Raw genomic sequence first — 13,243 nt, forward strand, 5'->3', positions numbered from 1 at the left:
TGCATATTTTATGCACCTCATTTTTTATACACAGGAGGATTGTTGACCCTCACTACCACATTGTATTTGCTTCCACCTATACATAAAAATTATACCATACTCCATAGAGGAGAAGTCTACCAATAAGAAGAAAATATTGTCCCATACTCCATAGAGGAGAAGTCTATTTTAAAAGAAGCGTACCTTACTCCACGGGGAAGAAGTACACCTCCTTTCACAACAGGGAGGCTCACCACATCTAGAAGGAAAGGTTTACCTTACTCTACAGAGAAGAAGCCACCCATACCTTTAGGTACTGTAAGCAGGAAGCGCCACACTACAAGTGATCACCCAAACGGTAAAACAGCTTTAAACACAGAGAGGGATTAAATCCCCTCCATGTTTCCAACATATCTCACATGTTTTAGGTTTTAAAAGGTGAGCAATATTCTTTCACTTTTTTGTCACACGACACACCAGTGTTTTCATACTGCACCATAATTTGTTTCTTTGTTTTTGTTCTCTCCCTTCTATGAGCGCTGACATCTGCTCTCTCTCCCCTCTCTTTTGCTCTCTCTCTCCCCCCTCTTTTGCTCTCCCCTTTTCTTTTGCTCTCTCTCCCCCTCTCTTTTGCTCTCTCTCTCCCCCCTCTCTTTTGCTCTCTCTCTCCCCCCTCTCTTTTGCTCTCTCTCCCCCTCTCTTTTGCTCTCTCTCCCCCCTCTCTTCTGCTCTCTCCCCTCTCTTTTGCTCTCTCCCCTCTCTTTTGCTCTCCCCCTTCTTTTTTAATCTCCCCCTTTTCTTTTGCTCTCTCTCCCCCCTCTCTTTTGCTCTCCCCCCTCTCTTTTGCTCTATCTCCCCCCTCTCTTTTGCTCTCTCTCTCCCCCTCTCTTTTGCTCTCTCTCCCCCTCTCTTTTGCTCTCCCCCTCTTTTTTGCTCTCCCTCTCCCCCCTCTCTTTTGCTCTCCCTCTCCCCCCCTCTTTTGCTCTCCCTCATCTCTTTTGCTTGCTCTTCCCTCTCCATTTGCTCTCTTCCCCCTGTCTTTTGCGCTCTCTCCCCCTCTCTTTTGCTCTTTCTCCCCCTCTCTTTTGCTCTCTCTCACCCTCTCTTTTGCTCTCTCTTTTGCTCTCTCTCTCCCCTCTCTCTTTTGCTCTCTCTCCCCTCTATTTTGCTTCAACAACCTCTTCAATAACCCCCATATTCTTCATGCACATAAGCTCCTTCTCCACTTGAGGCATGAGCGGGAACGGAATTCTACGGGGAGTAGAAATGCTGTATGGGACTGATTCACCTTTAAGTGATATACGGACGGACTTGCAATTCATTAAGCCCAATTCACCAAACATATCTTCAGAAATCTCTTTCACTCTGGCTACTAGGCCCAAGCCACAGGCTGCTTTTCTGCTTAATAAATTGTTAACACACTGACCTCGAATCACATGCACCCACATGGTGAATATCCTTTGTTTGTACTCGCAGCTGGCAAAAAATTTCCCCGCACAATCAATGCGGCCCCCAGGACTATGGACTTTTGTAGTGACCTTTGCCAGCTGGGGCTGTCGAGGCAGTTTCATGAATGCAGCAAGAGACATTACAGTAATATCTGCTCCAGTGTCAATCTTAAAGGCAACTTCTGCTCCCATTACAGTAAAAGTAACCTTCCAATCTTCCTCTGAACCTGGCCGTTCAACAACAGACCCCACAAAGGACACTTCCTGACCTTCCTGGTCGCTATCCACCTGCATCTCCTTAATGTATTCAGTTTTACACACCACTTCACAATGGCCCATCCTGTTACATTTTCTGCATCTTTTATCTTTGGCAGGGCATATGACACCCTGATCATGGGCACAGTTGCACCGTGTGCATCGGGCATGCTGCGCCCATCCACTTCTAGGTCTATCTGTTATCTTAAATCTACCGCTCACACTGTGCCTTTCACTAGCAGCTTTCCTGAACTGCTGCACTTCATCCACAATACTCTCAGACCTCAGATCAGCACTTTGCTTTTTCACCAGTTCACTCTGGCGGGCCATCCTAATAGCCCCATCTAATGTTAAATCAGGCTCTAACTGTATCTTCAGTGAGACTTCGGCATCTGCAATTCCAATAACTATTCTGTCTCTGATTTGCTCTTCTTTAGCAACACCAAACTCACAGAATTCAGCTAGTTCATACAGGTTGTGCACAAATGACTCCACAGATTCTCCCACACGCTGATTACGTTTGTGAAAACAAGCCCTCTCGTGAATCACATTTCTTTTAGGCGCAAGGTGGGCACTGAGTTTATCCATAGCTATATCAAAGTTAAATTCTTCCCCTTCTTGAAAAGTAAAAGCATTGAACACTGGCTCCATATCTTTCCCCATAGAGTATAAAAGAGAATTAACTTGTACTTCACCACTCTCCTTATTCAGCTTGGAAGCAATCCTGAAGCGCTGAAACCGCTGACGCCATGTGGGCCAAGCTGCAGGCTGAGAGAAGTCAAAAGGCTCAGGTGGGGTAAACTTTGACATTGTCATCGATCAGGAACAGAAGCGCAGGCAAGAACTTCTGACACCATGTCATGAGATGCAGGACATATGCAGGACACAGCAAAGATGGTACAACTCTATTTTATTGTAGAGCATGGAAACATACATCTGGTCTGGTTGATTCCACTAACTAACTGCGATACAGACAACCGGTCTAAGCCCTGCCCCCAATCTCGTGACATCACTTCCTGCTCTCATCACAACATGCCCTATCTGAATCATGAAAGATTATTTTTTGACTAGATTGTCCCTTTAATGACCAGTGCTTTTCCCTGAGAGAGCAGCACAGTGGGTATTAACCCTTCCCTAGCACAGAGAGCAGCACAGTGTGTATTAACCCCTTCACTAGCACATAGAGCTGCACAGTGTTTATTAACCCTTCACTAGCACAGAGAGCAGCACAGTATGTATTAACCCTTCACTAACATATAGAACAGCACAGTGTGTATTAACCCCTTCACTAGCACAGAGAGCTGCACAGTGTTTATTAACCCTTCACTAGCACAGAGAGCAGCACAGTGTGTATTAACCCTTCACTAGCACAGAACAGCACAGTCTGTTTTAATCCATCACTAGCACAGAGAGCTGCACAGTGTTTATTAACCCTTCACTAGCACAGAGAGCTGCACAGGGTGTATTAACCCTTCACTAGCACAGAGAGCAGCACAGTGTATATTAACAAGGGGCGTATTTAGGTTTTGTGCTGCCCTAGGCTCTCATTTTTTTGACCATATCATTTTTTGGTTAGGGAGTTGTGACTTGTTTGTTTTTTTTTTGTTTTTTTTGCTGCTGCTGCTGCTGCATTTTAAAATTACATTTTCCCCAGCCAGGGCTCATAAAAAGCTTGCATATAGTCTCAGGTAGGTTCAATTAGCAAGGATTAAAAAGGATATTAGATTTTTTCAATAGTACTAACAGGATCAAAATTACACAAAATACAGAAAGTGTTAAGCTATGTTATGATGAAATGTGCATGGCTATTATTTGATTAGAAACATTACAGCAATATTAGCAAAAAATATTCTAGTAAATGTTATGAGTGTATTAAGTAGCATATGCACATATGCTGTCAATACCCTGTGAATCAATTATTAAACTTCACACGCTCTAATACTAGATGTGATTTCTAATTTCTATAATTAAGTCATCCCTAACACAACAGACCCCATCACTGGCTATCTTAGCTGGTAATGTTTAAATGTTGGTGCACAATTGCACAGCATATGTGCGTAATATGAAACTTAAAACTGTCATAACATTTACTGGAAGCACTTTTTCTAGATTAAAACAAATATATATTGCTAAAATTCTTGTATTCCAAGTTCAAATACACTCATGTAGCATGCACTATTGAGTTTGAACTATTATGATGACCCTTTAAATTAAATGAATCCCCTTGTGGTTGTCCATACAGCAATTATATAATGTACTGACGCCGGATGATCATGACAGACAGACTCTGAGTAGTACACACACACTCTCTGACTTACTCATTTATTTAGAGCTTACTAGCTTAGAATAGAGCCGAGGCGCAATGACCCAATGCTAACCACAAAACAAAAAGTACCTTGGCTTGCAATTTTTGACCTGCGTCGTGACCATCTGTGTCTGCAAACTCTTCACAGTGCACTCACTGCTATGTGCCGCCTCACCTCCTCCTCTCCAGTCCAGTCCTTATCACTCTTAGCCAGGCTCTGCTCCACTCCAATCAATCACTTCACACAGACAGCACTCACTGACTGACTGAGTCTGTCTGCACTGCAGTCTATAGTCTGTGTCCATGACCGTCGACGTCTCTCACATCTGTCACTGTGACTTACCGCATGGAGTCCAATGCCCGGGCCTGCTCAGAGATCACGTGTGCACGTGTGTGGCTGTGGCTCCCTCAATCCATGTGTAGCGTGTTAGTAGACAGGAAGGTGGGCAGATGGAGGAAAACATCACGTGATGTCGGCAAAAGCCGGGTCACGTGACCGCCGCACGGGAAAGTTTTTTTTAAAATAAAATAATAATGCCAACCTGCCAATTGCAAACATATCAGTGCCAGTGCTGCCCCCTCAAATCTGTCTCCCTAGGCACCGGCCTTGTTGGTCTATACATAAATACGCGCCTGGATGTATGAGTGTGTGTATGCATTAGTGTGAATGTGTATGAGTGATCGTGTTATGCATTAGTGTGTATGTGTGTATGCATTGTATGTATGAGTGTATGTATGTAATAGTGAGTGTGTATGTATAGGTATGTATGAGTGAGTGTGTGTATGTATGTATATGTATGTATGAGTGTGTGTATGTATGTATGTATGAGTGAGTGTGTAGGTATGTACAGTATCCCACAAAAGTGAGTACACCCCTCACATTTTTGTAAATATTTTATTATATCTTTTCATGTGACAACACTGAAGAAATGACACTTTGCTACAATGTAAAGTAGTAAGTGTACAGCCTGTATAACAGTGTAAGTTTGCTGCCCCTCAAAATAACTTAACACACAGTCAACAAAAGTGAGTACACCACTAAGTGGAAATGTCCAAATTGGGCCCAAAGTGTCAATAATTTGTGTGGCCACCATTATTTTCCAGCACTGTCTTAACCCTCTTGAGCATGAAGTTCACCAGAGCTTCACAGGTTGCCACTGAAGTCCACTTCCACTCCTCCATGATGACATCACGGAGATGGTGGATGTTTGAGACCTTGCACTCCTCCACCTTCTGTTTGAGGATTCCCCACAGATACTCAATAGGGTTTAGGTCTGGAGACATGCTTGGCCAGTCCATCACCTTTATCCAGTCTCCGAAGGGAGGGGATCATGCTCTGCTTCAATATGTTACAGTAAATGTTGGCATTCATGGTTCCCTCAATGAACTGTAGCTCCCCAGTGCCGGCAGCACTCATGCAAGCTCAGACCATGACACTTCCACCACCATGCTTGAATGTAGGCAAGACACACTTGTCTTTGTACTCCTCATCTGGTTGCAGGCACACACGCTTGACACCATCTGAACCAAATAAGTTTATCTTGGTCTTATCGGGCCACAGGACATGGTTCCAATAATCCATGTCCTTAGTCTGCTTGTCTTCAGCAAACTGTTTGCAGGCTTTCTTGTACATCATCTTTAGAAGAGGCTTCCTTCTGGGACAACAGCCATGCAGACCAATTTGATGCAGTGTGCGGTGTATGATCTGAGCACTGACAGGCTGACCCTCACCTCTTCAACCTATGCAGCAATGCTGGCAAAACTTATATGTCTTTTTCCCAAAGACAACCTCTGGATATGACGCTGAGCACGTTCACTACACTTCTTTGGTTGACCATGGCTAGGCCTGTTCTGAGTGGAACCTGTCCTGTGAAACCGCTGTATGGTCTTGCCCACCATGCTGCAGCTCAGTTTCAGGGTCTTGGCAATCTTCTTATAGCCTAGGCCACCTCTATGTAGAGCAGCAATCCTTTTTTTCAGATCCTCAGAGAGTTCTTTGCCATGAGGTGCCATGTTGAACTTCCAACAACCAGTATGAGAGAGTGTGAGAGCGATAAAACCAAATTTAACACACCTGCTTCCCATTCACACCTGAGACCTTGTAATACTAACGAGTTACATGATACTGGGGATGGAAAATAGCTAATTGGGCCCGATTTGGACATTTCCACTTAGGGGTGTACTCACTTTTGTTGCCAACGGTTTAGACATTAATGGCTGTGTGTTGAGTTATTTTGAGGGGACAGAAAATTTACACTGTAATACAGGCTGTACACTCACTACTTTACATTGTAGCAAAGTGTCATTTCTTTAGTGTTGTCACATGAAAAGATATAATAAAATATTTACAATACTCTGAAGAAAAAAAGGTACAGAGGCGCCAACATGGCCTAGTACCGTCAGGCAGAAGGATGTTAGAATATATGAGATAGGGTACTCACAAACACAGCGCACCCTATGTGAGTACCCTATCTCATATATTCTAACATCCTTCTGCCTGACGGTACTAGGCCATGTTGGCGCCTCTGTCCCTTTTTTTCTTCAGAATTTCGCATCCCAGGGATTGACCATCCTGTATCAGAGAGCGGCCACAACATTGGAACCCTAAGATTTTATTATTATTGTTTTTTCATTTCATTTGGCTAACATCTGATTTGTGATAAATGGTTGTTTTTTTAATTATGTTTTGACTAATTTATTGTGTATATATACTATATAGCAATTATTATTTATATATGTGTATAGTGGTATATACTTAGGAAGCACCCCCTATGGGACTGATGCCTAGCTGCATTTTTCCTTAATTTTTATTTACATAAATGTGAGGGGTGTACTCACTTTTGTGGGATACTGTATAAGTGAGTGTGTATGTATGAGTATGTGATAAAGTGTGTGTGTATGTATGTATATTCAGGGGTATGATTTTGTGATAAAAATTATTGGTGCCCCCCCCCAGTTTTGACAGTGGTATCTTATGTACTCCCCCTATATATTGTTCCTTGAGTCGCCACTGGAAAGGGTAAAAATCCTTTGGGCCACTTATTTCTGTGTGGATATATACAGGGTGTGAGCCCCTTCATGCAATCCACATGATTTCAGAATGGCCCAATGGTTTCTAAGGCAAACAAACCGGTGCCAACCTTGTCACTTCATATATTTTACCTTTTCTGAATAAGTAACTGGTATTTAAAAAGGGTTAAAATCCTTTGGGCTATATATGTGTGGATATAAATAGGGTGTGAACTCATTCATAGGATAGACATGTTCACAGCCTGGCCCAATGCTTTCTATAGCAAAAAAACATGCCAAACTTGCCATCTCATATATTTTACCTTTTGTGAATAAGTAACTGGTAATTTGAAAGGGTTAAAATCATTTGAGCCACTCATTTATGTGTGGACATATACAAGATGTGCCATGAACCCATCATAGGACAGACATGTCAACAGCCTGGCCCAAGGCTTTTTATGACAAACAAATTGGTGACAACCTTGGCACTTCATATATTTTACCTTTTCTCACTAAGTAACTGGTATTTTTTAAAAGGATTAAAATCTTTTTGGACATGCATTTCTGTGTGGATATATACAGGGCATTAGCCTCTTTATACAATCTATCGGCTAGATTATGAGTTTATGTCGGTAATGGTGTGCGGTGCTAACAAGCCTTTTTTTCTCACCGCTCACTTAAGACAACGCTGGTATTACGAATTTTCTGCAAGCCGGCGTTAGCCTCAGAAAAGTGAGCATTGAGCAAAAATTAGCTCCACATCTCACCTCAATACCAGCGTTGCTTAAGTCAGTGGTAAGCTGTGTAACGTGCTCGTGCACGATTTCCCCATAGGAAACAATGGGGCTGAGCTGGCTGAAAAAATACCTAACACCTGCAAAAAAGCAGCATTCAGCTCCTAACGCAGCCCCATTGTTTCCTATGGGGAAATACTTTTTACGTCTACACCTAACACCCTAACATGAACCCCGAGTCTATACACCCCTAATCTTACACTTATTAACCCCTAATCTGCCACCCCCGACATCATCGCCACCTGCATAATCTTATTAACCCCTAATCTACTGCCCCAAACATCGCCGAACACTACATTTTATTTATTAACCCCTAATCTGCCCCCCAATGTCGCCGCAACTATATTAAATTTATTAACCCCTTATCTGCCGCCGCCGCCGCCAACGTCGCCACCACTATAATAAAGTTATTAACCTAAACCTAAGTCTAACCCTAACACCCCCCTAACTGAAATATAATTTAAATACATCAAAATAAATTATTCCTATTTAAAACTAAATACTTACCTGTAAAATAAACCCTAAGATAGCTACAATATAACTAATAATTACATTGTAGCTATCTCAGGATTTATTTTTATTTTACAGGCAACTTTGTATTTATTTTAACTAGGTACAATAGTTATTAAATAGTTATTAACTATTTAATAACTACCTAGCTAAAATAAAGACAAATTTACCCGTAAAATAAACCCTAACCTAAGTTACAATTGCACCTAACACTACACTATCATTAAATTAATTACATAAAATCCCAACAATTAAATTAAATAAACTAAATTATGAAAAACAACAAACACTAAATTACAGAAAATAAAAAAGAAATTACAGATATTTTAAACTAATTACACCTAATATAATCCCCCTAACAAAATAAAAAGCCCCCCCAAAATAAAAAAAATCCCTACCCTATACTAAATTACAAATAGCCCTTAAAAGGGCCTTTTGCGGGGCATTGCCCCAAAGTAATCAGTTCTTTTACCTGTAAAAAAAAATACAATACCCCCCAACATTAAAACCCACCACCCACACACCCAACCCTACTCTAAAACCCACTCAATCCCTCCTTAATAAAACCTAACACTAACCCCCTGAAGATCACCCTACCTTGAGCCATCTTCTCGCAGCCGGGCACAAGTGGACCTCCAGACCGGCAGAAGCCTTCATCTGATCCGTCTAGAAGAGGACATCCAGACCAGCAGAAGTCTTCATCCAGGTGGCATCTTCTATCTTCTTCCATCCGGAGCGGAGCGGGTCCATCTTGAAGACATCCGACGCGGAGCATCCTCTTCCATGCGACGGCGAATGAAGGTTCCTTTAAGTGACGTCATCCAAGATGGTGTCCCTTCAATTCCGATTGGCTGATAGAATCCTATCAGCCAATCGGAATTAAGGTAGGAAAAATCCTATTGGCTGATGCAATCAGCCAATAGAATTGAAGTTCAATCCTATTGGCTGTTCCAATCAGCCAATAGAATGTGAGCTCAATTCTATTGGCTGATTGCTTCAGCCAATAGGATTTTCCCTACCTTAATTCTGATTGTCTGATAGGATTCTATCAGCCAATCGGAATTCAAGGGACGCCATCTTGGATGACGTCAATTAAAGGAACCCTCATTCTTCAGTTGCCGTCGGATGGAAGAGGATGCTCCGCGTCGGATGTCTTCAAGATGGACCCGCTCCGCTCCGGATGGAAGAAGATAGAAGATGCCGTCTGGATGTCCTCTTCTGGCCGGATCGGATGAAGACTTCTGCCGGTCTGGAGGTCCACTTGTGCCGGCTGGGTGAAAACATCTCAAGGTAGGGTGAACTTCAGGGGGAATTGGGTGGGTTTTAGAGTAGGGTTGGGTGGTGGGTTTTAATGTTGGGGGGTATTGTATTTTTTTTTTACAGGTAAAAGAGCTGATTACTTTGGGGCAATGCCCCGCAAAAGGCCCTTTTAAGGGCTATTTGTAATTTAGTATAGGGTAGGGATTTTTTTTTATTTTGGGGGGCTTTTTTATTTTGTTAGGGGTTTAGATTAGGTGTAATTAGTTTAAAATATCTGTAATTTCTTTGTTTTTGTTGTTTTTAGTAATTTAGTTTATTTAATTTAATTGTAATTAATTGTAGGTATTTTATGTAATTAATTTAATGATAGTGTAGTGTTAGGTGTAATTGTAACTTAGGTTAGGGTTTATTTTACAGGTAAATTTGTACTTATTTTAGCTAGGTAGTTATTAAATAGTTAATAACTATTTAATAAATATTGTACCTTGTTAAAATAAATACAAAGTTGCCTGTAAAATAAAAATAAATCCTGAGATAGCTACAATGTAATTATTAGTTATATTGTAGCTATCTTAGGGTTTATTTTACAGGTAAGTATTTAGTTTTAAATAGGAATAACTTATTTAGATGTATTTCAATTATATTTAAGTTAGGGGGGGGTTAGGGTTAGGGTTAGACTTAGGTTTAGGAGTTAATAAATTTATTATAGTGGCGGCGACGGCAGATTAGGGGTTAATAAATTTAATATAGTTGCGGCGACTTTGGGGGGGCAGATTAGGGTTTAATAAAATTTAACTAGTGTTTGCAAGGCGGGAGTGCTGCGGTTTAGGGGTTAATACATTTATTACAGTGGCAGCGATGTCCGGTCGGCAGATTAGGGGTTAAATAATTTTATTATAGTGTTTGCGATGTGGGGGGCCTCGGTTTAGGGGTTAATATGTAGTTTATGGGTGTTAGTGTACTTTATAGCACTTTAGTTAGGAGTTTTATGTTACGGCGTTAGCCCATAAAACTCTTAACTACTGACTTTAAAATGCGGTAGGAGTCTTGGAGGTAGAGGCTGTACCGCTCACTTTTTAAAGCGATCGTAATACCGGAGTTAGGCAAATCCCATTAAAAAGATAGGATACGCAATTGACGTAAGGGGATTTGCGGTATGCTAAAATCACGGAAAAAAGTGAGCGGTACACCTGTACCTGCCTGACTCGTAATACCAGCGGGCATTAAAAAGCAGCATTGGGACCCCTCAATGCTGCTTTGTAAGGCTAACGCAAGACTCGTAATCTAGGCATATATGTTTTCAGACTGGCAAACGGTTTCTATGGTAAACAAACTGGTGCCAAACTTGCCACTTCATATATTTTACCTTTTCTGTAAGTGGTATGTTAAAAGGGTTAAAATCCTGTGGGCCACTCATTTCTGTATGGATATATACAGGGAGTGAGCCCCTTCATAGGACAGACATGTTTTCAGCCTGGCCCAAAACTTTTTATGACTAACAAACTGGTGCCAACCTTGTCAAATCACATATTTTACATTTTCACAGGGGTTTGTGCATTGGTAACAGGGCTGTGCACTTTTAACAATAGCATATGTTCACTTTTTTAAAGTGAACATTTTATAAGTGAGGCATTAATTTTTAAGAATTATACAAGAATTACACTCAATACTCTCCACACTGCTGGCTACTAACTATCAAACTGCCTACTGACATCTGCTAAGAAATGCTGAGTTAACCTACTGTCTCTTCTGCTTTCAGGTACGTGAACTCAGGCCCTGCACTGAAATCTTGCTATCCCCTGCTTTTCTGTCATTTTACAACAAATCCCTCTTTTTGGTACGTGAACTCAGGCCCTGCACTGAAATCTTGCTATCCCCTGCTTTTCTGTCATTTTACAACAAATCCCTCTTTTTGGTACGTGAACTCAGGCCCTGCACTGAAATCTTGCTATCCCCTGCTTTTCTGTCATTTTACAACAAATCCCTCTTTTTGGTACGTGAACTCAGGCCCTGCACTGAAATCTTGCTATCCTCTGCTTTTCTGTCATTTTACAACAAATCCCTCTTTTTGGTACGTGAACTCAGGCCCTGCACTGAAATCTTGCTATCCCCTGCTTTTCTGTCATTTTACAACAAATCCCTCTTTTTGGTACGTGAACTCAGGCCCTGCACTGAAATCTTGCTATCCCCTGCTTTTCTGTCATTTTACAACAAATCCCTCTTTTTGGTACGTGAACTCAGGCCCTGCACTGAAATCTTGCTATCCCCTGCTTTTCTGTCATTTTACAACAAATCCCTCTTTTTGGTACGTGAACTCAGGCCCTGCACTGAAATCTTGCTATCCCCTGCTTTTCTGTCATTTTACAACAAATCCCTCTTTTTGGTACGTGAACTCAGGCCCTGCACTGAAATCTTGCTATCCCCTGCTTTTCTGTTATTTTACAACAAATCCCTCTTTTTGGTACGTGAACTCAGGCCCTGCACTGAAATCTTGCTATCCCCTGCTTTTCTGTCATTTTACAACAAATCCCTCTTTTTGGTACGTGAACTCAGGCCCTGCACTGAAATCTTGCTATCCCCTGCTTTTCTGTCATTTTACAACAAATCCCTCTGTGTGTGTGTGTGTGTGTGTGTATATATATATATATATATATATATATATATATATATATATATATATATATTGAGCAATTGAATTTAGTCTGTTAAAATTAAGTCCTGCATTTTTTGTAATGATTTTTCCCAATGTCTCAATTCTAATGTCTAGTTAATAGCCATGTGATGCTCACTCCTTATCAATACTTGCTATAACTCTAAAATTTATAGTTTTCTTATGTCACAGTTTTAACCCCCTCCAAATTTTATTGTCTGTTTACTTAACTCATCTCACCCTGACCAGATTCTAACATTCCAATTGGCCTTACCAACTGTCTTTGATTAGCAATTAAGTAAATTTAGTGGACTCAGCTGACTGCCCTACCTGTATATATTTCAGACTAGCTTGGGGAAGTGCATTGCACAGGGGTTTGTGCATTGGTAACAGGGCTGTGCACTTTTAACAATAGCATATGTTCACATTTTTAAAGTGAACATTTTATAAGTGAGGCATTAATTTTTAAGAATTATACAATAATTGAACAAGGATTGGGCAAGGGGCAAGGGGCAAGGCAAGTACTCTTGTAATACTATGTTTTTTGTATCTCATTGTATCCTTTTGCAAGTGCTGCTTTAACACTGTGTCTTATGTGTTTACTTGGCTCCCACTTTCATAATAATGCTTAATATCTTCATATTCCTTTTTGCTACCTCTTGTCTCTATAACAAACTACATTACTCACTTACTCCTTCTCCCTCTCCACCTGCACTGTTCATTAGCCCATCTCTCTTATACTCACCTAACTTTTGTACTCATGAACTCTACTTATTCCTAAATACTCTCTCTCCCCCCTGCACTTCAGTTAAACAACAATCTCATTACTGCAAATCTGCTTCTCATCTCATGTCACTCTCCCTCTTGCTCATACTAGCTGCTGGCGACATCTCCCCTAATCCTGGTCCCTCACTACCTCCGAACCTTTCACATCCTTGTGTGCCTTTCAATAGACTTCATAAACTAAACTCTGGTAACCTTAATCGCATTCCTCTTACATCTAAAAACCCCTCCCTCTTCACTTGTGCACTCT

This window comes from Bombina bombina, chromosome 5 (assembly GCF_027579735.1).
Source record: "Bombina bombina isolate aBomBom1 chromosome 5, aBomBom1.pri, whole genome shotgun sequence".
NCBI lineage: Eukaryota > Metazoa > Chordata > Amphibia > Anura > Bombinatoridae > Bombina > Bombina bombina.